The 26,899-nt window shown below is 44.3% G+C and overlaps 1 long non-coding RNA gene across 2 annotated transcripts in view; it reads left to right on the top strand.

Moving 5' to 3' along the window:
• Positions 1-26,899, top strand: part of LOC107521894 — a 278,462-nt gene that overhangs the window by 70,882 nt on the left and 180,681 nt on the right. For both annotated transcript variants that reach the window (XR_001599670.2, XR_004951909.1), the window contains exon 4: positions 23,865-23,950. This is a non-coding gene — a long non-coding RNA (uncharacterized LOC107521894). The remainder of the gene's footprint in view (positions 1-23,864; positions 23,951-26,899) is intronic.

The raw sequence follows: 26,899 nt of genomic DNA, 5'->3' as shown, positions 1-26,899 counted from the left end.
AGACAGAAAGAGGCTTGCAGAGAGCTGGCTGGGGAGATGCGTGCCTCGGTAGCGTTTTGCATGTTGGAATTTATTCAGGCAGGGAGATAGCCCGATGTGCTTTGGAGAAGTAAGAGGCGGAAGGTGAGTGTAAGTCAGCCTGAGAAGCACCTGCTCTGTGGGGTTAGGTGAAGCATATAGAAGAGAAAGCTCAAGTGAGAGCAGAACAAGAATGAAAGATAGAGACAGAGAGACTGAGCTCAACCAACAGAGGACCCAAAGAAGAGGAAGCTATATCGGGACTGACTCCGCAAAGGCGGTGGCACTTGATGTCGGCCTTTAAAGCCTCGGGATGGGTAGCAGTAAGCCCTGGTGAAAGGGGAGGTCGTTTTAGTCTAGACAGTGGTCCTGCGGTCCCCGACCAGCAGCTTCAGCATCATTTAGGAACTTGTTAGAAATGCACATTCTTGCACATGTGCCCCGTACCTGCGCCCCTGGCCCCAGCCTCACACTGATCTATAGAACCAGAAACTCTGGGAGTGTGACCCAGCATTCTGTGCTCTATAGCTCCTCTAAGTGACTTAGATACAAGCCAAAATGTGGGATCCTCTCTCCAGAACACACTTTCCCAAACTCAGCACTACCAACATTTGGGACTGGATAATTCTTTGTCGTGGGACACTCTTCTGTCTGTTGTAGGATATTTAGCAGCATCCCTGGCCTCTACCCACTAGATGCCAATAGCCCCTCTGCCCCTCCCCAGTTGTGAAAACCAAAAATATCTTTAAACATTGCCAAAATATCCCCAGGGAGCAAAATCTCTCTCCCCTACTGAGAATCACCACTCTAGAAGAAAGACAAGTATATATGAAAAATTATGGTGGTGGGAATCTCAGGGTATATTTCAGAAATAATAAGTACTCCAGCATGAAGAGCATGCTAGGTGTGAGTATAGGAGTGTCAGAAAATAAGCTACAAAGGAAAACTAGAGCCTGAGTTGGGACGCCATTCACTAATGGGTAAATTTGTTTAGACTTATTCACAGAGTACTATGGAGTCACTGAAGGTTAAGATGGAGTGTAATATAACTAAGTCTCTGCTTTGAAATACATTAGGTTAGAGCAATGAGAAATATATTTACATAATGGCTCAGAGCATACACGTATACCTTTATTGAATGTTTAAAAATTTTTATGATACTTATAATAGTCTGATTTTTTTCTATTTTATTCTATTCTGTTCTATTTTGTTTTGTTCTGTTCCTTTTTATTTTTAAAATTCTAGTTTTGACACTAACTGATTTCATAACCCACTATTGGGCATGGCCCACTGCTTGAAAAACACTGAATTAGAAATGAAAGATGTTGGTAATGAGGGAGCATAGAGATCGTGAGAGGGATAGTTCAACTGCCCAGGCTAAGGACACTGGAAACCTAATACTAGGGTGAGAATGGGGCAGAGAGACGAGCTGGCTGGGACCTTTGAGATCCAGAGACTATAAGGAAGAAGTAGAAGTCAGAAAAAAAATGTGGCTTTTATTATTTTTTGTAATTCTTCTTATTTATTTTTTTTCAGTGCTACTAACATAAATAGATGCCGAAATAGTAGAGTTAGGGAGGCTTGTTTTTGTTTCTATTTCTTTACTGATTTTTGGCTGGGGAGGAGGAGATGCTGTTTTGGCTCTGGGCCTGCAGAGCCTGAACTGCTTAGCATGGTGCAGAAAACCACAGGAAAGGTCGGCCATGGCATGGAGGGGGTCAGGGGTGGTGCCGTGGATTTATGAGTCATGCCCATGCGAGGCCTGGTGGGTGAGGTCACTGGAGAAGGGAAAATGCGGTTCCTGAGGCTAATAGCCTCTCCCTGTATATTGATATCTGAGTAATAATATTCATTTCTAGTGTAATAAAGACCCACTCAGCAGATGGTATCACGTCATAAATAAGTCAAAGTAAGCCCAAGATGTGATCCTTGCCCTTTGAGAGGCTATAATTCATTTAGGCCCCCCTGGCTTGAGCTGAACGGCATTTTCGTATTTATTGAGCACCAGCTATCAGCCACATACTATTCTAAGTGCGAAGAGTAAAGCAGTGAACGAAATCAATACCCCTGCCAGCAGGAAGCTTATTCTCTAACAGGGGGATATGGACCATAAAAGGGACCAAATAAAATAAGCAGAGACACACAAATAAATGAAACATATTATGTCAGATGATGGTAAAAATAAAGCAGGGAAGAGAAGGGGGTGCCAGATGGAGGAATTGCAACCTTAAATCAGAGGGGTCCTCTTGAAAAACTGGTGATTGAGTCCCCTGGGAGTCCTTGGTTTCTTAGCATGACTGACATGTCCAGGGATAAAAGCATGATGAGTCTAGTCCTGGTGGTCTCGAGGCAGAGTGTGACGGAAGGCTGTGAGAGGGGAGGGAGCGGGCAGGGGCTGGGGGTCTTACCGGGAGGCTGGCTTCTGGGCTCTCATCTTACTCCTGTTTCGGTGGCAGGGAGGCGGGGGGAGGGCTGTACGTCCTCGCCACCTTGACTCCTGCCTACTTCATCTTCCTGCACTCCCATTTACTAACTCTTCCTGTCCAAAGCGCTTTCCCGTCTTATTTTTTATTTAGAAGTCACACAACTCTCTGAACGTGGGGATCTCAGAACTTGTTCTCATGACGGGAGAGGCGCTGGCCTCGTGTTGTAGGTATGTCTCTGTGTAGCTGACTATGGGTCACTGTTTCTATGGGCTGTTAAGACTTATTACATAAAAATAGGTTTTTATGGTCAACTATATTTGGGAAGTGCTGGACTAAACAAGTTTAACAGGATTTTTGACTGTAGGAGTATACAAAATCTGTAGTGTACTATTGGGCATTGCGAATCTTTGAGAAGGAAATAGAATGTGCATGGATTTTAACCTTATTTGGCCGTGGAAGCCCTCTATTGTGAAAAATCTCACAAGGGACTGTTGTCCCAAGGCACACACTTTGGGAAATAGTCAACTGCTGTGTTGTATGATGATGGGCAAATCACTTAGCCCTTCTGAATCTTACTCTCCTCATCCATAACATGAGAATGTTGGCCTACTGCCCAAAGAATGTCAGCAGTACCACGGAGCTCTGTCCTTGGTCTTGGACTTGTTCATGATTTTATCAGTGACCTTGGTAAAGAGAAGAGAGATTATTATCACATCTGTAGAAGGCACAGTGTTGGAAGGGCGACTAATCGGTCAGATGACAGAATCAAGACTTAAACTTCTCTCAGCATGTTAGAATGATAGACCAACCTGATCTGTGGAAAACTTAATAAGGATGAATATAGTGTCTTGCTCTTAGTTTCAGAAAATTGATTTTTCAAGTGTAAGGTGTGGGAGAGCAGGTTTGACAGCAGTTTATATGGAAAAAAAGACCTGAGCATTTTGATTGACCACAAGCCCGAGATGAGTCATCAGGGTATGTGGCTGCTCTAAAACTGAACACAGCCAGGCCTTATGAACAGAAATTATTCTATTCTGTGGGAACTGCGGGCTCGCTTTGCTGATCGGTTGCCACCTGGAGTACTAACGTCTAATGTTTTCGAGTGTATATCAAAAGCTGGTCATTGTACCATTCATGATGTAGTCCCCACAGTGGACATGCGAGGTGCTATTATAATCATTTCCGCTCTATGGATCAGGACACTGAGGCTCAGAGATCACACCAAAAGTGAGCTGGAGAGCCCGGCTTTGAAAGCAGGTGGACTTGGCTATTTTGGCTTCTTCCAGGATGGCCGGATGGGATTCATAAGATTTGAAGATTTGAGGGAACAACTGATGCTGTTTGAAAGGATAAAGGGGGTGAGGTGAGCAAACCTCCTAACCCACAGCGGTGCTTCTGTTGCAGAGACATCGGTTCTCGCTTTGCTACTTTGTTGGGTGGAACTAGGAATGGCTAGTGGAAGTCCCAGGGAGAAAGATTTCAATTTAATATAAGAAAAGAAATAAAAGACTTTCCAAGGGTTAGATTAATCCAAAATGTTAGGATACTTCATTAAATAGCATATTCTCTCCTCTCCTCCCTCTCTCTCTCTCTCTCTCTCTCTCTCTCTCTCTCTCTCTCTCTCTCTCTCTCTCTCTCTCTCTCTCTCTCTCTCTCTCTCTCTCTCTCCTTCTCAGAGTGTTCAGGTAGAGGCTAAATGATCATGAGTTTCAGTTCTTGGCCAAAGTGCTAAAACACATTAATTGAGCTGGTAACTAATTAATTTAATAACTCAGTCAATCTGCTTGAAAAACTTTGGGATACACAAAGTAGTAGGACATGGTCCCTGCTTTCAAAGAACTTCTTGTCGAGTCGGGGAGGCATGTAAGCAAATTACAGGGGATCCTGAGCTTATGGTGGTTCGACTTGTGAGTTCTGCTTTTGAGACCCTTTTTAGCCTAAATATTGCTCCCTCAGAAAAGAGCCAAAACTTGTATTTTGGGTTTCCCAGTGGCTGCCAAAGACATAGTCTTTTGACAGTTAATGGTAGTTGGGGTCTAAGACAATTCAGGGCACTCTGGTTGAAATGGGAGAGCAAGAGATCATTGAGGAGGAGGAGGAGGAGGAGAGAGCTGAAGAAGACTAGGCATAGGGAGGGCTGCGCCACCAAGAAGCCGTTTGTCCCTGACACGTTCAAGTGCTTTCAGAGGCATCAGCATCTATTGCAATACAGGGCTTTTGACACCAATGACCGTACTCACGAATGCCATGCAGATCATGGTCACCAAGAAGAGCATCTGTGCCTACTCCAAGTTGCATAACCAGAAAAAGGACTATGTTCCATCCAAGCTCATAGGATTCTAGTTTTAAGAAGCCTCATCCAGTCTATCCCATGATGAAACATTCCTCAGAAGAACTTTTAGAATATAGCATTTGTGTTCCGTGTTTTATTTTTACGTGATAGATGCTTTGCAAACACGTTTTTCCAACTCACTCATGTTCTGTGAGGTTTCGGAATTTTTATAGATGCATAGACTTAGAACAAGCTCTACTCTCTGTGGCAGTGAACCAGTCGAGTCCAAAGGTAGAGGTCACCAAGTATAAGGCCACCCTCCTAACTGAAATGTGTATAGGATACAATGATGGCCAAGGAGGGGGTGGTGGAGTGCTTCCAGGGGGCTTGGGAGGCGGTCAGGGAGGTTCGCGATGAGGCGCTGCTTGAATTCCAGTAGGAATTATTCAGGCAGACAAGAGAAAAGAGGAAGAGGAAGTAATGGGATCAGCTCCACAAAGGCCCATAGTAGTGTGGCTGTGAGAAAACCTTCCACTTCTCAAGTCGTTCTGACTAGATTATTCTCCACCAGAACTATTGGACATCTGTTACTTGAGGCATACAGGGTGATTTTAGGTGGATGGCACAAACTCATAGCATCAAATAAGACTGAATCTCATAATAAAAATGTTTCTTTTTTAAAATTCTCTTTTAATCCCCTGATTACATCAAGGAGAAAAAAATCTTAGATCCGTTTTGACAGGCAGACTAACAGCCCTTAAACACAGAGAGAGGAGGTCTCAAATTTTCCTCTGTCTCTGTAGTCTTATCTGCAAAACGAGGGGTGACATGGTGACAATAGGTACTAATTCAGGGAGTTGTGACAATTAACTGAAATATGTAAAGCATTCAGAATCAGGCCTGGTACATAGTAAGATCTCAATAAATATTGCATATTATTATTTTAATTTTTGTTGCTATTGTCAACATTTTTATTGTTCGACAGGAAACATTTACCTGGCTAAAATATAATGCTATGGCTTTGTTTTTATTAAATCCATCTTTACCGTTAACAGTTACCGTCTGTATATTGTAATTGATACTGGTTTCTTTAAAAAAAAAAGATTTATGAAAGTAAAGAATAATAAATAAAAGTGGTACATGGAAAAAGCACAAGTCATGCAGGCAGAATGTGAATGAACACAGTTTGGGAACTATAGACCCAGGTGATCTTAAGGGTCTCTGCAGTTCTAAAAGTCAAAGATTGTGCTGTTGAAGGAGGGAGGCCCAGAGAGGATAGAAATTTTACCCAAGGTCACTGGGCTCATTAGTGGCAGAGCTAGGAGCACATCCAAGACTTCCAGATGCTCAGCCTCACGTTCTTCCCTCTGGGTCTTGCTCGTGGTCCAAAGCCCTGAGCCTTCTCAGCTGAGAGAGCCCTGTCTTGGCTTTGCTCTGGCAGAAGGGGCACCGAGAGGGGTGAAGCCCCACAGAAACCTCTCCCCCACCTCCTTCTGACTGCGGCAGACCCTGACCTATACCCTAAAACCAACAATGGCCTGTCTTCCTCTTCCTGCGTTCCCACTGAGGCCCGACACCATGTCCAACACTGGGAATTTGGGTGGGCCTAGAGTGAGTGCCTTTAGTATTACTGCTATAATTCAAAACATCCAAATTATTATTTTCTCCACAAAATTCAGCCAGGAGAGTGCTGTTAAGTGGAGGGAAAAGTGTTTGTTACGCTAGGCGTTCCAACAAAACGTCCTCCTTTGCCATTAAATCATAGCATTTCTAAATGAAATGATATGTTGCAAACTTTGGCAGTGCCTGAAATTTGGACATTGTGCAGATTTTTTTTTCTCTTTCCCATTTTGTGCTTTTTTTTCTCCATGTGATCCAGATAACTACTATTTTCTGGCTTTACTTCTCTTATTTATCTTTCCTTATGACCCAAGTTGTCCACTTTCCCTAAGGAGCTCAGATAACTTGATTTTCAGCCCATAACTTATCATTTCAATAAATAGTGAGGATGATAAATACAAGCCATGACCCAAATGGGTTGTTTCTTAGTATCCCCCTTTCTCTGGGATTAATCCTGAGGGCTGCATGGAAAGAGATCTGCTCGTTGCCATGACATCCTCAAACAGAAAATTAATGAGGGCATATAGATACGGCAGTTAAATCCACAAAGACCGAAGTCTGTCAATAAAATCGACGAAAAATGGCTTCAACCACCGTGCCCCCTCCACTGTGGGGGGCAGTCTCGTGTTCTCCGCGTGAGCACTCCTACCATCTACCCACTCTAATCACTGCCACGTCCACGAAGCAGCTCTGGGTGGAGCCGGCTGGCTCAGGCGCCAGCTTTTCTCCTATTTCTCCGTTTTCCCTGACGAGGCCGAAACAGCCCAGCAGGGTGGGTCCTGCATCCACTGCGCCACTTTTGGTGCTCAAAGACTGGGATCAGCAGCTGACGAAATCCATGGACAGGCCGGGGTGTGTCTGAGCCCATAGCTGGGCTGCTCTTCTTCTCCAGGACCCCGGGGACATGGACTAGGACTGAGGCCGTAAGTCAGAAAACTCGCCCTGCACTCTGGCTTACGTTCAGGAAAAGCCCCCTGGTGAACTGGGAGGCCGCTTTTGGCTGCTGCTCTGTTCTCTGGCCCCCGAGTCCATCACCTCTCCCCTCCCAAGCTTCTGCGGGCAGTGTCTCGCAGTAGGCTAGGCTGTTTCTCTCTTTGGGCCCCCTCCACTCCCTTTCTTGCTAGCTCTCCTTTCTGAAACAATTATTGAGGCCTGTAACCTAACTTCGGGATGCCCGGACTCAACACTCAGGGCACAGAAATGATAAATAAGAGCAACGCTGTTCTCTGGCTTAGCCTGGAAATGAGAGATTCTCATTAATTGAATGTCTTGGTATTCATTCACCCACTTATTCATTTATTTAACAAACATTTATTAAAAATAGTGTCAAGCACCATTCTAGACATTATCTACAAACAAAACAGACAGGAATCTCCGCTTGCATTAGACCTGACATTCTTAGGATCAGGGCCAGCTTCATAGTTTGCAGGGCCTAGTGCAAAGCCCTTTGTTCGGAAATTGTTAAGGATTCCAAGATGGCAACAATGGAGTATTAAAACATGAGGCCTTCTAAGCATGGGGCCCAGTGCGACTAGCATGGGTTGTACACCCATGAAGCCAGCCTTGGTAGGGATAAGTGGAAAGTTAACGTGTGCACCACAGATGGATGGATAATGCAAAGGATTGAACATGATAAATCTGCTTTCTGCAAAAGGGATATTAGTTGGATTCCTCGGTGACTCGGGGATCACGACAGAATTTTGGGGGGTCTCAGGTTATTATTACATTATCATTTATCATTGTACAATTAAAGTATTGGCTCTGTGAGCTCTGCATAGTAGGATGGTGGCTTACGGAGAGTCAGTTTGCTTGGGGATTCTAAAAGGGATCATAAACCCACAGAAATTAGACTTTTTTAAGATTAAACTGAACAGAGTTACTTCTCATGATTGCTTCCTGCAACCTCCTCAAAGTCCTCTCAATATCCAAACGAAAGTAAGCGTGTGATGTGAATACTGAAATTGTTGCAGCTACAGTTATTCTGGAGAGTCCGGTTTAAAGGGACCCCAGTGGCATGCCAGCACAGCGAATGGGTTCAGGGGTTAATTTCTCAGATGCCCCTCAATGTGGTTTTGAATGCATTGACTTCGGATACTCGCGAAGGGTGACTCCATCATTTCCTGAATTTCAGCCCTCACGCTTGTGCCAGCCGCTTCCTTTACCCCTGTTCAAATGTTTCTCTTCCATCCAAAAGTAATGAAAAGAGAGCCAAGGCTCTGACAGTTAACTTCACTTCTGGAAAAAAAATACCAAGAACATGACTCCCACTTCCAAGCCCAACTAATGAGGAGAGAAACGCCGGTGACTGAGCTGGCGTGCGCGTCGCGGAGTTTTATGAAAATAAAGAAATCGTGTCGTCTTTGGAAATGAAAACCAACTGAGTAATAGCACCGTGTAGGGAAGGTTCTGTTCTCAAGGTGACTGTTTCACAACTTGGACCATTTGGGGACTAAAATGTTTGACAGGCGATGTGGCTCGTCACTGTCAACTAGTCCAGCATTAGAACGATCACTGCATGAGGAGCCAGAATAACTGGTTTTGAGCCTTATCTCTGCCACTATGCCAACTTTCTAGCTCTCTGAGCCTGGGTTTCCTATCTGTAAAATGGGGGTGGCAATAATCCATTACTGAGTGAGGTTCAAATGAGCAATATACGTATGCGAAAGTACTTATAACCTGAAGAGTGCTTTACAGAAGTGTGGATTATTGTTATTATCGTCACCACTGTTGTTATTAGTTTCTCTATTCCAAGGCGAGCTCTTTAGAGGGCAAATACAAGGATGGCGTGAAAGAGACGTTGAGGTGAAGCCCTCTGATCACTCACTTTTGGGGGAAGGAGGTAAAGTACAAGGTTTTGCCTGGCAGTGATGGCCGAGGGCAGCTGAATCCTGTCACAGAGAATTTAAAGGCCCTCCCCTTTTTCATTTCCCTCCATGAACTTCTGCCTGTAGTAATAAAAACCCCTTGTTCGTGCCTGTGTCGTTTCATTGTAGGAGCTTGACTTTTATATGAATCTTTGTTCCTGTGTGGGGCTGCTGACTGTTATTTCTGCCTCATCTTACCAATGAAGAAAAGGAAATGTGTGACATTAAATGATTTGCCCAGGTCACCCAGAAAGTCGGTGATGGAGTCCGTGAAAGAAAGAGTCAGTTCTTACTCTCCTTGCTCCGTGCCAGTCACCAGCGGAAGCCCTGTAGTGTTCAGAATATTCTGATTCAGCCATGGCCGTCCCTCTATGGACATGTGCTTGACCTCCTCCCAGCTCCAATTGACTGCTAGAGCTCCACTTCCTGTACGAACAGCTATGTTATCAGAACATAGGGATTATAAGCGATATTTACTGGCTAGGTCCTGGCAGATGCTGTGAGGGGGTCTGACACATTGGTGGCGCAGGCACAAGCCTGTGGAACAGAAATGGAGAAACCTAGAAAGACCCATTAACACCTGGCTTTGAATCCCAGGGTAGCCACTTACCAGCTGTATGGCTTCGAACAAGTTACGCAGCCTGTCTGAGCCTCCATTCCTTCCCTTTAAAAATGGAGCTTTGAGCATCTACCTCAGGAGGATCATTGTGAGCGTTCGTTGGGGCTGTTTCTGGATGCATAAATGTGGGCATACGTGGAGAATGAGATGGAGAGAAAGAAGGGGCGGGAGAAGGGGACACTGGCACGTGCTTAGCACATGTTAGGAGTGCCAGAAACATCATTTCCATTTTTCTTTCTTCAAATTGGCCTGCAACCAATCCTGACATTCTGGACTATAGGACACTTCTCGAGAGCTGTCAAAGAGCATTATGCTCTTATTCGAGTTAAAACCTACATTGTATTCACAGAGAGTTGTTGGATTGTTTCTTAGTCCCTAGAGGGGATAGTTATTTTATGACTTCTTAGAAAAGATTAGGCCCCACAGCGGGGTAGGCCTCAGGCACTGTGTCCCCAGGCCTCCCTCTGCCGCCCCAACATCACCCTCAGAAGGGCTTCTTGCTATTGCTTGTTTCAGTTTCTGTCTTCCCTGCCAGGCTGTCAGCCTCCTGAGGGCAGGGACGGTGTCTGTCCTGTTCAGCCATCTCACTCACACTGAGCCCACGGCCCACACATTCCAGTGAACCAATAAATGTTGCTAATGACGACCGTATGGAAAGGTGACGGCAGTAAAGTTCATGCGTGCTAGGTTTGGAGTGGGTATTTAAGAAGATAAGTGCATTCCAGGCCCATTTCCATCTTTTTGGTATCGGTGCACACAGGACAACTGGGCTGTCAACACAAGTTCCTCTAAAAAGAAGAACCTTGGTCTGGCAGGACCATGTGTTCACTCATTAATTCAGCAAGGTACATTTGGCATCAGCTGCATGCCAAGGACGGTTCTAGGTGCAGGGGTACATGTAGATGCGAGCTGAAGAAACCTCAGCTCCTTCGTGCTAGGAGATCGCATGCTCGGAGGAGAAATAGACAACAGACAGATAACTGTCCAAGGTGGCAGGTGGTGCTAAGTGCTAGCGGGAAATTGAGCTGGATGAGAGAGCTGGAAAGTGAGAGGGGAGCCGTTGCAGATGGTGGGGGAGAGGGGTATATGCTAAAGGGAAAGCCGAGCAGAGGCCTGAAGCCTCTGGGTACCGCAGGCAGCAGTTTAAGGTAGGAGATCAGCCAGAGTCACTCTGCTGGAGGCTGGAAGGCAGAGGGTCAAGGGGAAGCTGTCAGAGCCAGTATGGTGATTGTAAAGAAAACATGCCTGTCACGACGGCTCAGGGCAGTCCCGGCTCCTCTATCAGGCAAACGCAGGTGGCCATTTCCATCTTCGGGCTAGAGACACAGCCGTGGCTGTGTTTTGTATTTTGGCCATCTTCTCATGAAGTGTTTAACAATGGAAAATGCAAAGCTGCAGCAGTGACTCCCACACTACCTGAAGGCCAGACCCCCATTCGCTGCCCAGGTGGCCGCAGGGTCTGGCCGAGACCCCTTGGCTCTGGGAGAGTCCTGGCCAGCAAAACAGCTCTTGGGAACCAGAGGAGGCAGGTGCCAGCCCCTCGCACCCCTAAATCCCTTACTGATGAATAACAGGAGGGCGAGGGCAGGGAAGAGGAGCGGGCGATGAGAATGCTCACTGCAGCAGCGAGACAGTTAATCTTCCATCTAAAGACATTTCAGGCAGCTTAGAGAGAGGACATATTTCCAATTTCTCCCGAGAGGAGAAAGTGATGGGAAAGTCGCACCTCCCAGTCGGTCCCCAGTTCACAGCAAAGAGCCTGAAAAATCACACACGAGAAGATGCGAAACAGATAAACAGAGCCGAGAGCTCCTCTGAGGAGCTCCGAAGCACAGTGGCAGCTGGAAGACCTTGTTTTCCTCAGGTTTCCAAACTTCCCTCTACGAACTTCACTGTTGGTTTCCGTCTGGTGTGAAGTGATTAATTCTTATAAATGATGCCGGGAGTCAGAGATCCGGGGCTGCTGTTTTCTGTTCTGAAACTAGCAAGAAACAGGTTTTGTCTCTACCTGCTAGTTTTTTTTGAATTTTGTTTTTTGTTTTTTAATCTGATCCTCTCCCCCATAAATATTTATGCTGGCAATTTAAAGTGGCCAAATGATGCTGTTATTTACCTGGGGAGAGTTTACCTTCATTCATTGTTTGTTTTGTTTTGTTTGTTTTATACACTGTGTGCTTTAGCCACAGGACACATTCGTCAGCTGATCTTAAGTGCTGATATTTGCTTACTCCCACTCCCAGAGGTGAGCTGTGCTTGGTAAAAGTTGGGGGAGGGGTTGACCTGGACTAGGGGGTCCACAAGAAGGTCAAGTAGGTTGAATGGCTGCCCAGTTTTGAAATTATCTCACAGTGTCTGGTGAAATATTTATTGATCCAAAATTATTTTTATTTAGTGCCGACATGTGCTGAGTGTCAGGATTACAGAAATGAATAAAAAGTGACCCTCAGTCTTAGGGAGGTCATGGGTCGGAAGAACAGTATGAAAAAAGAAGACCCATAGTAGTGGTGGAAGTGGTAGTTTACCCAGAAGTTTGTCCCTTCCCTCCTCCCTCCCCACCTCCCTCTCCTCCCTCCTCCCTCCTCACCTCCCTCCCTTCCCTCCTTCCTTCCTTCCTTCCTTCCTTCCTTCCTTCCTTCCTTCCTTCCTTCTCTCTCTCTTTCCTTCCTTCCTTCCTTCCTTCCTTCCTTCCTTCCTTCCTTCCTTCCTTCCTTCCTTCTCTCTCTCTCTCTCTCTCTCCTTCCTTCCTTCCTTCCTTCCTTCCTTCCTCCCTCCCTCCCTCCCTCCCTCCCTCCCTTTCCTCCTCGCTCCCTTTCTTCCTCTCCATCTCTCTCTAGTACACATTATTGAGTACTTGACCCCTTAGCAATCGCCAGTTAATAGTCCATAAGACCAAGTTGTCACTCTCATGACACTGACTCTTTAGTATCTATTATCTAGTGTTTTAGTGAGAAATGGTCTTCGTTAGAGGACCAGTGGCTCCCAAAAAGCTGGTCCTTCATTTTTCACAGCTTTAGCCACAATTTCTCTAAGATTCCTAGCAGCTGCTGAGGGCAGGAAACTCAATTCTTCCAATTCTCTTCTACTCCTTGTTTACCCGACACAGAGTAACAGCTCAATAAGTATTGAATGAGTGAGTGAATGAATGAATAAAATATTCAAATTACCACAAAGTGGCTGGGAGACTTGACAATCCACCAGAAAATTGGATCGTCATAGGTGGCCAAACCAGATAACTGAGGCCACAGTTGGAAAATTTACTTTGGGGTTTCAGCTGTTTGCCATAGACATAACTCACTAGAAACGTGTGGCTTTCCTGCCCAGGAAACTTCTAGACCTATCTAGGAATGGCATTAGCTTGAAGTGTTCTGGCAGCTTCCTTCACTGCTCGAAAGCTGGGTGTTAGTAGCAAGAACATTTTACCAGCTCTTACCTGGAATGTCCTGGTTACACCCAGATAGAGCCCACAGATGGCCAACGGGGAGGCCACTGTGCCTCCTGCCCAGGCTGCGCCCCTTCACCACCACTGCCCTGTGGCCACAGCTTTAGGCCTGTGGATTCTGGCTTGTTCTGTGTAGTGCGGCTGGTGTGGCAGAAAATCTGGGAAGAAGATAGAAGTTAAGGGATCAAAGGGCAAATCATGATACCAGTTGTGTGATCTTAAGCCCTATATTAGTTTCCCATTCCTGTTGTGATAAATTACCACACATTTAGTGGCTTACAACATCACGAATGTATCCTCTTACAATTCTGAAGGAAATAAGTACAAAATGGGGGCTCCCGAGGGCCAAAGCAGGGCGTCCAGGGTCGTTTCTTTTCAGAGGCTCCAGGGCAAGTCCGTCTGAGCCTCTCTAAGTGCTGGAGGAGCAGGCCTTTCTTGGCTCCTGGCTCCGTCAATCTCAGTCTTTGTTTCTGTGGTCACACTGCTGTCTCCTCTGCCCAGGTCAAATCTCCCGCTGCCTCCCTCTCAAAAAGATGCTTGTGATTGCATTGGGCCCACCCAAATAATCCAGGATAATTTCTTTATCTAAAAATCCTTAATTTAATCACATCTGGACTGTCATTTTGCTATATAAAGTAACATTCTGAAGTTCCAGGGATTAGAACGTGGCTGTCTTTGCAGGGTCATTCAGCCTACCACGAGCCCTTCGGTCTCAACGAAGCCATATATATGGTATATATAAATATTTACATGACATTCTATATCGCTCTTGTACTATAAAGAGTATTAAAACACAAGTTGCCTGTTGTCATTACTAAGACTCTCCTGAAGGTAGTTGGACTCTACATTTGTCATTTAAAGCAAGTTTATGGTCCTCAAATAGGACTGTTTATTTTAGTGAATTCACTCATCCCCCACCCAGGCCCCAGTAAACTATGAAACAGCAAAACTTGTTTGATTATGACATTTCTTAAGGTACAACTTACATTCAATAAAGTGCACGAATCTTAGCTACTTTTATATATGTTTACCCTTAAGTGATCAGATGCAGATCTAAAAAATTCCCAGCACCTTTATAAAGTTTCCTCATGAGTCCTCCTAGTCGGTCCCCCTGCAAAATCACTCTCCTGTCTGGATGCTTTCATTCAGCATTATGTCCTTGAGATTCCTGGAGACTCCTCTACGTTTTTGCAAGAACCAGACATTCATTATTTTTTCATTGCTGTGTAGTATTTTGTCTGTGAATATGTCACAATTTATTTATCCACTCAGTTATTGGTAGATGTTTGTGTTTAGTTTGGGGCTATCACAAACGGAGCTGTCATGAATATTGTTGTGCATGCCTTTTGGGGGGACATAAGCGATCATTTCCAACAATCAAGGAAGCTCATCATAAAGGAAAAAGATATGGAACTATAAAACTAATTTTGCCATTAAATACAATGTATAAAAAAAAAATAAAAATTCCATCCAGATCCAGACATGGAGTTGTATAAATACAAAACATGAGGACATGTTCTTCTTATTGGAATTCGGGAGGTCAGCTCCAATTCAAAAGAAGGATGCCCGAGACCTTTACAATCAACTTCATGGCCATGGCTTTCTGTCTGGGGAAAGAACCTTGGTTGTGGGTAGGAGCTGCAAGCACGGATCAGGGGCCCGACTCAGACTCTGACATGTCTCCCTCGGAAAGGTGTGTTGGTAGGTGGTAGAAGGCACCTTTCAAACGCGACCGGGTAGGACCATGGCTGAAGCGAAAGGAGGAGGAGTCATTGGCGGCTTAAGGCTATGGAAACGTTGAAACAATCCCTGTCGGTTTATTTTATGGCCATTCCTCAGAGTTTCCATCTCACATTGGATTTTTCTGGGGCAGATTAGGAAGGGGAATCAATTAATGTGAATCTCATGTTACTGCAAACAGTTGGAGGTCTTAATTGGGCCAGAGCGAGCAGGTGGTCTTTCCCCAGCCAGCTATCCTTTCACCTGTCAGTCAAGTGAGGAGAGGGCCTCCACCGCTCATTAGCAACCATTTGTCACCTCGAACAGAGCTTTGAAAGGATTTCTTTGAACTTTGTTTGGGATTGATTTTCTGCATATGCTGAGCCGTTACTGACAAACTGGGCAACTGCTCCTCTGTAACAAATGCATTAAAAGACAGGGCAAGAGGATTTTAATAGCCTCCAAATTATATGGCCTAGAAGAGTGGGATCACCTCACACACCCTTCACTTTCTGGCATTGCATTATAATGAATAACAAGAACGTCATCCTCTGTAAGAGGATGGTCTTGCAACTTTTTAAAAATAACTGTCATGGCTCCAGACTGAAATTGATTCATAACAATGCTTAACTAAGAATGGACTTTGTACTTTCGCTTTGTTTCTTACTTTTCAAGGAACATTCAGGGGATGGACAGTCCTTTGCATTCTTAAAGGCTGCTGTGGTACTGTCCAGATGACCTGAGAGATGCTCTTTTAGCCTCTTGCATTCTGATCCCTCTTAAGGTCAGGAGCTATGGCTGGTTTGCTCAATATGATATCTCAAGTATGCTTCAATGTGCCTGGCACAGAGGAGAGGCTCCATAAATATTGAATTAATCAATTCAACAAGTAACGAATGATCCCTCTTGCCTTGTGGTTTAAAGGTGAAGACACATTGTAACTCGCCACAGCCAAGGAGAGTAGCCAGAGTTCATTAGTCAAATAAATGGTTGGGAGGAACTAGTTTTTATTGATTGATTTGTTTGTTTTATTGAATATAAGAGTAAAGCTTATGTGTTGTGGAAATTTTGGAAAACATTCTTATGAAAGTGTGACACCCCCTCCCACAGAGCAGGGTGGTCTGGCCAGGAGTAACCATCTTCACCGCATTTTGGTCAGATATAGAAAGACACTGAAGAATTCACAGTGCGTGAACTCTTATTTAAATCTTTTGTTCTCATTTTTCCCCTAGAACCAGAAAACATTCAGGCACTATCTCTCTCCCTCTCTTTCTCCCTTGCTCCTTTCCCTTTCTTTTCTCCCTTATTCCCTCTCTCCCCTTCCCTCCTTTCTCCCCTCCCTTCCTCTCTTTCTCTCTTTGTTCTCACTCTTTTCTTTTCTCTCTCTCTCTTCCTCTCTCTCTCTCCCCTTCACTCCCCCTCCTCACCCCCACATCTCCCACTATGGGAGGGTAGCTCCCCTGTGGCTCTGGCTATATTTTATAGATAGACTCTGTCTAAGAAGCTTCAATTTTTTCTCAGAGAGCCAGGGAGGATGAAGGAATGGAGTTCCCCTGCCACACACACATAAATAATTATCATCCCATCTCAAAAAAATTATAAAATTAATTTAAAAATAAACCTCACCATACACACATAACTATTTTACACTTTTTTTTTGCAACTGTACTATAAATTACAGTATTGCATCTCACTCTTTAGCTTAGCCTTTTGAGCATTTCCCCATGTAATTAAATAATATCCCAAAACATGCTTTAGGGGGGCTGCCAATATTTACTCTTATGGAAGCCACATTGTTTTAGACAATTCTCCTATTGTTTGGGCCTTGGGGTTGATGTGTATTTCTCTTCCATTTCATACCACAGGGAAGGCACTGACGCTACAAAGTGGACTTTGTCAGAAGACAGGACGTGCATAATGAGAGGGGTCACTTTCGTTATGGACCCAGGTCTCCACATTGACTATACGCATCCTCCTCTAGCTGGTCTGGCCTCGGGCGGCGGGGGGGGGGGGGTGCGGTCAGAAACTGAGGCTGTAATCAGTGGGAGCCAAGTGTGCGTGCTGCCAACTTGACTCACATTAGGAAGTTCCCAAATCTCCTGGGCTGTATCTTTCTTCAGAACCTGACAGATCCAGGCATAGTGCAAATTAAATAGGATGAGCCAAGCCAAATCTCCCCATCTTTCAAATTTCTGAGCATAGATCTGGAGCAGTAAGGGGACTTTTAACACTGACCTCTGGTAAAAAATGATAACATGCTTGTGTTAATGGACCTGGAAAACCCCCAATTGCTAGAATCAGTGTGTATATGTGTGTGTGGGGTGGGGGGGGCGGCGGGGAGGGTAGTATTTTGCATTCTCATTTTATTAGTTTGGTTCACTCTACCAGATTTTTATACTCTGTTCTTTGGGAATATGGAATGCCTATAAACTCTGAAAATTACACTGAACTTTGGGAATTGATCCAGGCTCTGGTTGCTAAAGAGATTTAAAAAAAAAAGAAGAAGGAAAAAGAAAAATAGGCACTTGTCGTAAGTCAAGCTTCATTTTCATGCTTGACGTGCTTCATATGCACGGCCCCCGAGACCATTTCTGCCTTAGCTTATTCGTGGGGGAGAAAAACCAACGGTCGTCGTGGGGGGCATCCGCCAGGCGCCATGCGTATCCCATTGCCGAGTGATCGCTCGCTGGCCAACTCTGGCTTTCAGTGGGCAGAGCCCTTGGAGAGGCAACCCAGATGCGCGGGGAAAAGCAGACTCATCCACGAGGAGCCTTCGGCGCTGGCTCTCGGCCAGGATCATGTTTCCAGATCACCGGAGAACACAGCACCCTTTGGTGTATTTTCTTCCACTCTGGCTTGCATTATGCCACTCGGTCGGGGAAGGGAGGTACTGAGTCATCTCCCTGGTTTGCTTACAAAGGTGGCCATTCTTGCACTGCATAAAAATAGGAAATAAATGTGAAAAATATGACCCGAACTGGGTCCGTGACATTAATAAGTGACCCGGGTGGGTTGCATGCAGGACAGGTGTGAATGGGACATAGGTGTCTAATCGCTGTCTCTTTGCAGCTGTATCACAATCTCTTGACATAAACATGGGCTAAGCAGAGGTTGAGTTAATTGGAAATGATGACCTGTGTCCGGCCTATGTGCATATTTTGTTGAGGTGCTAAACGTTGGCTAAGCCAGGTACCCTGTGCTGGGGATTCAGCGTTGTTTTTGACACTGACCTATCCTTTTCTACTAATATTAGCTTTTTAATGAGGTCATTCTGGTGTCAATTTTTTATACATAGAAAATTTGTAAATATTTGTTCTTCATCATCTGTACAGATTTCTTTTTGTATATTTTCCTCATATCTTCTTCAATCTCGTGCTTTTTTCTTTTACTTTTTAATTGTTTTTTGAATCAAAAATACCAGAATCAATTTTCATATTGGAATTACACAGCATTCCTTTGTTTTAAGAGCCACGCTATTGGTCAGCTACCTCGAGGGGTGGGACTTACTCGCTTCCCTTCTCTGTGTTAATGTACTTACACTGTTCTCTCGTTCGTGCCAAGTCACCTTTGGAGTCCTGTAGAAACCACAGGATAGTCTCACAATGCAGCCTTTGCAGGTCTCTCACCCAATGAAGACAGCACAAGAAACTCTCTTCTAAAGATTTAGTCTACCACAGTGCAGATCTTCGACTTTGTGCATTGAAGCCAATGTTAAAAGCAACCATTTGAATGACCGTTTATTAGATAGAAAGTACCTATATCAGGCATGCTGGTTATGATTCTAGCCCATCTGTGGTATTAGAGAAACGAGTAGCTCTGTTCCAAACTCCTTGGTGCTCTGGAAATTCCTTCATTCACCTCTTTGTATTCCTCTCCAGTTTCACAATGTGATATCCATTGAAATTAAACTTTAAAAGTCCTGATTCAGTTAGAGATCATGAAAATGTTAAGGAATGGAATTCATAGCTTAGATTTCCCCATCTGTACTTTGTGGATAATATTTAAACACACAACAACAGGCACTGGCAAAACTACAAGTTGAAAATAACTAGGCAAATAAAGTATCAGGGGTTCTGATGAGAGCAAGAATTGAGGAAGTGGGGTGGGCAGCTTCACAAGGCAATTTGGAATGAGAGAGCACAAACTGAGGCAAAATTAATAATGGCTTAAAGTGTTGACTCTTCTAAGACTATTTCTATTTAACACACTGGAAAACCTTCAAGAACCAAAGGATTGACTCTATAACAACAGAATATCAGACCAAACGATGGAAGTGAGGATAATTTTGGGATGGGGTCTCAACACAAAGCTTTTAAGTCACCAAATAAACTGTCCCTGTTAAGAAGCCTCTTTAAACTGCGTTTGGATAGCCAATGCCCCTGGGCTCTACATCTTTGAAAGAAGGCAATTTCTCAGAAAGAGTAATTAGTGCCTTGCTGTAGCACTGCCCCTGGGGCCTATGCTTCGGGACCCCATTATAGCTGAGGCCGCTTTGTCACAAAGTGCTTCAGGTAATTGTCAGAAGTAAATCCTCTTTAGGCATCCCTTTGCCTTCCAGCTGATGATTTTAACCTGGTAAAGTCTGGAAATTTGACAAGAATAAGGTGCAAGGGTCGCTTTGAGCAATGGAAGCTGCACCAGATTTACCTGGAGGCAGGTTAGACCAGAGCTCGCTAGGTGCAGACGCCAGACCAGACTCACAAGGAGGCGGAGGGAGAGACTGAGAGGTCTCATTTTGCGCTGTTGTCCCTGGACGTGTGTGATACCAGTGCCATTGATTAGATATGTCGGAGATGGCTGATGGTAGTGCCAGAAAGCCTGCCAATAGGAAATGAGCAAAAATTCCAGCTAGGCAAACACAGTCTGACCACAGGCTACAAACTTCCCTGACCTGGCTCTTGCCTGCTTTTCCTCCCATATCTCACTACCCTTCCCTCACTCATTAGGCTTCAGCCGTCATGATTTTGAAACAGGCCAAGTTGGGTTCTGTCACAGGACACTTGGACTTAGTATACCAGGTGTCCTATTTTCCATCCATCGTCTTCCATATCACCACCCAGGATGTTGTGCCCCTAATCAGCATACCTAGGTTACCCTATTATTACCCCACTCACATAAATCATCCGGAACCATCTTAGAAATTTCTCTCTTTTTTTCTATCTTGCTTCTAGAATAGAAGTTTCTTTTCAATCAGGGGGGATATTTCTTCTTCTTAGCACTGCCTTCTGAGTGCCTAGAATAGTAGCTGGCATAAAGTAACTTCCGAGTAAACATTTCTTGCATAGATGAATCAACAAGTGGATAAACAGGAGAACCAAGATGGGAACTAAAAGGTAGGTGAAAGATAGAAAGCCTTGGGATATAAGACCGTGATCTAATTACAAAGAATTAAGCAAGAAAACGGCTACAGGGACCAAGGAGAGTGTCATCCTGAGCTTAGCAGTGAATACCGATGGGAAGAAAAGCCACCAACGTAGATGTCCTTAAGTTTCCTCTAACTAGCGATCACTCTTAGATGTACAGCCTAAAGTCTGCCTGAGCCTGTAGCGGGGAGTAAGTCATTTTTAGAGACAGTTGGCTTGAGCTAGGAAGCTAAGTGGACTTTATAAACAAAATCTACAACCAGAATGGCAAATCCTGGGCTGGCGTTGGTTCTGCCACATCCCTCTCTGCACCCACAGCAGACATCATAAACAGGTCACAGACTTTTTACTACTGATCCAGCAGCCATCGGCTACTCCGATGTAAACTCCATGAGGGCAGGACTTCTGTCTGTTTGGGCCACTGTTTTGTTCCCAGCATCTAGAACTGTGCCTTTTACTTGTTAGTTTGTGATGAGTATTTGTTAAGTTAAATATTTGATGAGCGACTCAATAACGTTTTGCACATGAGATATATTTTATTCGCCATCGCTGCGCTAAAGCAAATGATAAAGAATTAAAACTGGATTCAGGGACTTGTTCTCACAAAGGAGCAACAACGAACCTGATAGTCCTGCAAAGTATTTCCATGCTGGGAGCAGGCCCCTGCCTCGGCACCATGTGCAAGTCCAAAGTCTGGTGCTATGTGTAGAGCACTCAGCTAAGGTTCGAGACATGTTCCCTATGCACCAAATCATGCTACTCAGTAAAAAATGCTGTACAGCAGCTTTTTGGATATTTGTCACATGCTGCGAGGACACCAATTCAGCATTTATTTACTGCCTGCTGCATACCTGTGCTATCCTCCTATCAAAGGGCTATAGCTGGGATTGCACATGAGTTTTATATAAAAGACCATGATTTCTTTTTACTTGTTTATTTATGCAACAAGTATTATTTGAAAACCTGCGTGTCAGCCCTTTGCTGGGGATACGCAAATGAACGATAATGTTCAGTTCTCATCCAATCCTAAGACCTTTTCATGGAGATCGCATTTGAATAAGAAAGATGGAAAATTAAATCAAAACATGAATATATAATATAATCTCTGACAATGACAAATTATTTGTTTCAGTAGAGTAGTGGAGACCGGAACTTGATTAGAATGGGTTTAAGAAAGAATGAAAAATATTAGGAAATAAAATAGCAATATGGGACAATTTTTTAAAAAAGGGTTTGTTTTACAGGGAAGCCAAGAAAATTTATTGTAGTTGTTAAAGTATTGGGGTCAAGGATTTTATTAAGGTGAGAGACAGTTTCAGAGCTGATGGCAATGATCCTTTGGATGGTGAAACTTTTCAAAAGAGTGGATAATCAGAGGAACAACACCTTAGAGGAGGCAAGAACGGGTGACCCCACACACCTCTGCCAGCTGACAGCTTTTCTTCTGAGGATGGTGAAGGGCATTCGAGGAATGATACCGCCCTGTCCCGGCAGTGGTAGGATACGCTTCATCTTGTTCCCATCTTTGCTTCTTTGTGTCAGCCTGTTGAGGAAACTGAGGTAGTTCAGTAGCTGGCTTACAACTGAATCTTGGGATGTGAAGAAAGATGAGGAACTATCATCTTCAGGGACATCTCGGTCCAGTAGACTCCTGGAAAAATGCATCCTTGTCCTCATATTAATGAGAGGTTTCTCTTAGAGAGTGACTCATTCATTCAGTGGATTGGTCGAATCATTTTAAATCCAGGTTTTTATTAAACTTACTTTCTTTTACACCCATTCTTGAGTATGATACCTTGAATTCACAAACTCCAATTAAGCATGCTTGGCTAATAACTTCACCACAAAAATATCTCAACCTATTAAAGTTTGAATAAAGCATTCTGCTTTTGACACTCTCTTAAACCTCATAGGATTTGAAAAACTTGAAGTATGCAGAGGGAAATCGGACTAAATGCTCACATATATTTTATTAGAAACATTTCTTTAAAAACATGAAGACAAGGGGAAAAAAGACCAAATTCAATTTTTTAGCTGGCACTTCAACTTCTCTGCACATAGCTCTATTCTAAACAGGAAAAATAACACCAGCTTTGTTCCTGAGCATATGCTTTTGACATTTTTTTTTCCCTTGAAGTCTGTGAATTATTAATAAACTAATTTCTCTTTATAGTTCAATCTTTGGAGATTTAAAGTGTTCACTCAAACGTACAGGGAAGAGATAGAGCTTCAGTTCCAATCAGCTCCAGTCCTCTCTGGAGATGCTGGCCTTGAGGGATCTCTGTGTCTTTGATATCCAGCTTTGATTCGACTGGGAATTTCTGATCATCTCTGGAACTGGTCTGTTAATACCACTTAATGCCCTGTTTAAGTTGGACCATTTCTGCCAGCTGATTTTATGCTTTCACTTGGCTCCTGAGATAGTTTATGTGTATGTTTATCGCACATATCAGTACATATATCTCTCTGTATAGTTATACTTGATGGATTATTTCTTGGCGAGTGATATTAGAAGACAAAGCTTTTGATGACAGAGGATATCTAGCGGATTGGCCGCTCTTGTAATAAACCCTGTTGGATCTAAGTACTACCAAGGGTGCTTCCTCCCTCCTCAGCGGAGCTTAGAGGTGAGAGATTCTGGCTCTTTAGAGTAAATAAGTGCGTGTAACCCAGAGCTGTATAGCAGTAGAATGGACGAGCTCTGGGGTAAGTTGCTCCCCTTACCCTGCCCCAATGAGCCTGTTAGAAGGAGCGTCCAGGTGACCAGTGGTCAGAGGAGAGGGGGAGGGGATTCCTCCATCAGCTCAGAGCCCACATAATTGAGCTGAAGTCACTTACAGCATTATAATTCTGTTGCTTCTTGTGGTCTCAATGTGTGAAAATTATCATTCCTTTTTTTTTCTTTGCCTTCCTTTTTCTTTTTTTGCAGTGGGAGAAACTGAGACACTGAATTTAATTGACTTGCCTGATATCCTGCATACTGTATTAAGGGACTGAGCATGCTTTCCCATCTATATGATAGACCTTAGGGGGATTCGGATTCTGGATGAGGTCTTCTGTCTCTCTGATCTCTGGTCTATTTATTGATCCAAAAAAGGGGGGCTAAAAAATCTAGCAAACACATGCCAAGCCCCATGCGTCAGTTAACTGCTCCTCTCTCCCTTGACCCTCTCTGTTTCCCCCCTGCCCACCGCCACCCCCAGTGACCTGGTGGATTACCAGGATACAATGTTCAAGCAAGACAGTTACCGGGCACCATGTCAAAGGGATGCTTAGCGGACATGCTGAGGAATTGAGATTCTGCAGCACTAACACAACCGTTCCCGACACTATGGGCTCATGCAGACAGCAAACTTGCCTCTCTCCTGAGCAGGCCTAGATCAGAGCCTGAGCCACAGAAGGGAAGGCAGAAGGAAAAAAGAAAGCTTTTCCCTTTTTTTTTTGGTTATTTATTTATTTATTTATTTTACTTTTTAAAGCCAGTTCTATTTGGAGAATTTATTTACTTTTCTGTTTGGCTCTAGGGGTTAAAGGGCTCACAGCCGTGGAAGCCGGGGATCGCCGATTGATTGCACTTCCTCTGGACTCTCTGGGCCGATTTTGCCCGGTGGTGAGTGTCAGCCTCCTCAGCCTTCTTCACCCAGGACCCAAGACCTCCGTCTCTCTACGACCTGGGAAAGCTCAGTTCAGCTATGGCCAGGGCCATGTTCTGCCAATTAGAGACCCAAGTGATTGTCCATATGAAACATCATCTCTTTTTACCAACGTCGGCTTTTTTCTTTAAGGACCCAGGAAGCTTTGGAATGAAAAGACCTATTTGTCCAAGAAAAACTTTTTTCATAGTTTGTAAGATTTTCAGCCATTCCTCATTTCTTCTTAAAGGGTTTTGTTTTCCCTTTGTTCTCAATCAAACTCCTGGGTTTCCTCTAAAGAAATATTTCCTTGTTCCACTTTTATTCATGTTGCAGAAATATGCGTGCATGAGGACATCACATTTCTTTGCAGAGGTGGATTTGAAGTAGTTTGCATCTTATCTTTTCTTCTGGAAGGAACAAGAATGTCTCAGGAATGGGGTGGAGAGTCTTGAATAGGCCTCGTATCGGGGTTCTCCAGAAAAGTAGAGCAAGGAACTGGCTCATGTGATTGTGGGGCTGGCACGTCTGAACTCTGCAGGGAGGGCCAGCAGACAGTATCATCTTAAGGCAGAATTTTTTTCTATTCTGGAAAATCTCAGTTTTTTCTCTTAAGGCATCTAACTGATTGGATAAGGCCCACCCACATTATTGAGGGTAATCTCCTTTACTTGAAGTCAACTGATTGCAGATGTAAAGCACATCCACATAGCAACACCTAGATTAGTGATTGGTTATGTCACTGGGTCCTATAGCCCAGCAAAGCCGACTCAGATTAACCGGCATCACATGCACCACCACTAAGTCCTGTCATTTATATTAACTAACCCTCTCTCAGATTCATTCACTTTTCTCTGTAACTCCACTCACTACCTTCGTCTAAGCGGTCATCGTCAATTCTGGTCCAGTGCAATGGCTTCCTAATTTTAATCCCTGCCTATGTTTTTCCCAAACTGTTCTTCACCCTGCAGCCAGAATGACCTTTTCAAAATGTGTACCTGATCCTATACGCCTCTGCCTAAAATCACCCAATTGCCATTGCCTGGATGTTGGATCAGTCACAACTTCTTAACACCACCTGGAAGGCTCTGCTGGGTCTGGCCCCTGCCCACTTCTGCAGCCGCCTCGGTGATCTCTGCATTCCAGCCACGCTAGCCTTTAGTATCTTGTGTTCATCCTGTGTCCATCTGCCACAGGTCTTTGCAAGTGCTATTCCTTCTACTTGACAGCTGATGCCCACCCCCTGGGCCTGGGTAACTCCTGTATATACAACTAGCAAAGTCACCCTATTCCCTTCCTGCAGCACCCTGACCAGATCAAATTCTCTAATTATATATTTTCATAGCCCACACTCTCCTTTGGAAGATGTATTGAACTGGACAGTTTACTTTAATTTGCGTGATTATTTCAATAACGCATGTCCCCCACAGACATCGCTCTGTGAAGAGAGCGGTGATGACTAACTCGTTCACCACCACATGGCTGGTGTCCTGTGTGGTACCAATATGTGCAGGGTGCTCAGTAAATAGATTCAGCTGAATTCACGAATGAATTGTCCATGTTAGGATGGAGGTCGTGAAAGAATGCTGGTCGCATCCTGTCCTTTCCTCCTGCCCACTTCCCGTTCTTCCCCCCGTCTCGACCCCAACAATTTCCTCTGACTTATGACCTTCTATCACAGTTGGACACTGAGACTACAAGTTTTAAAAATGGCCAGGCAATCAACACTGTCGACTGCATTTCCACGCTTTTGGCTGAGCTTGTTTGGTCCCTGGAAGAGATAAGTTCTGCCATATACCTGCTGTCTTTAGTCTACCATACAATTTTATAGTTTTGAAGACAGCCCCACTCTTTTAAAATCAGGAGATTTCATTTCAAATATAAATCTATGACTTCTCATTAAAAAAAGAAAGAAAAAAGCTCCGTCTACCCTGGGTCTGTCATCCCATATGGCAAAAATCAAGTTGAGTTGAGCAGCAGCTATCCATATAAGAAGGGACAGGTGGAGACCTCCAGTTCAGCACATGCCTGTGAGGCCCCCTCACTCACTCAGGTTACCCATCTGGCCCCTGTGTACAGCAGAGTTTCAGGCCCCCACTATAACTGACAGAAAGTTACCAATGAGCTGACACTTTCCCCTCCTTTTTTCCTTCTCTGCAATAAACTCCAAGGAACAAGTTGTAGGGGGAATAAATGCAATATTTAAAAATTATTAAAGAGCAATCCGATATTGGGTTTATCAGAAGTCTCTCTCATGGGCTGTGGCTGACCACGGCAAGGCCAGCAGTCTCTACCATTCACCCAATGCCTTTGATAGGGGTGGGCCAAGGATAAAACGAAACTGTGATTTTACAGGCAGATTCTCAACAAAAACCGAAACAGCTACTGTATCCGTTCGTGCATCAGTTGCTTCTGTCTGTAGAATGGGAGTGAAAATACGTAGCAGAACTGACAGCCAAAGCGGCACAGTTCGAAGGCCACGTACTCGCCCTTTTACAGCCTGAGGTCTCCCGGGAACTTAAGTAAATTCCCTGAGCTTATGACCTTCCATTGGAAACAATACAAAGGGTCGTTATTTGCTTGATTCTCATGCTTAAAGGGTGGGGGTAGGGTTGAGGGGGGAGGAAGTCCAGATGAAAGTTAAAAATAGGGCATGTGAATTTAATGCAACTTTCTCTGGGATCATAAGTCTGGTGAAGGGAAATAAAGAAGGAAGAAAAAATAGACACCGTATTAAATGAGCTTCCTGGAAGAATGTTATTTGCTCACAAATATTTATCCAGAGAACTCTTCCGACTAATTCCCCATTAACGAAAGTGTCCTGGAATGTCGGTGGAACCCATTGAACACCCTTGAAGGAAACTCGAGAGCTAACTCAGAAAAATCTCAGGCTTATGATATTTTCCCTGCTCTGTACGTCTTGCCCA

The sequence above is a fragment of the Rousettus aegyptiacus genome, unplaced genomic scaffold (genome assembly GCF_014176215.1).
Source record: "Rousettus aegyptiacus isolate mRouAeg1 unplaced genomic scaffold, mRouAeg1.p scaffold_m13_p_7, whole genome shotgun sequence".
NCBI lineage: Eukaryota > Metazoa > Chordata > Mammalia > Chiroptera > Pteropodidae > Rousettus > Rousettus aegyptiacus.
This window is presented reverse-complemented; position numbering and strand designations above follow the sequence as displayed.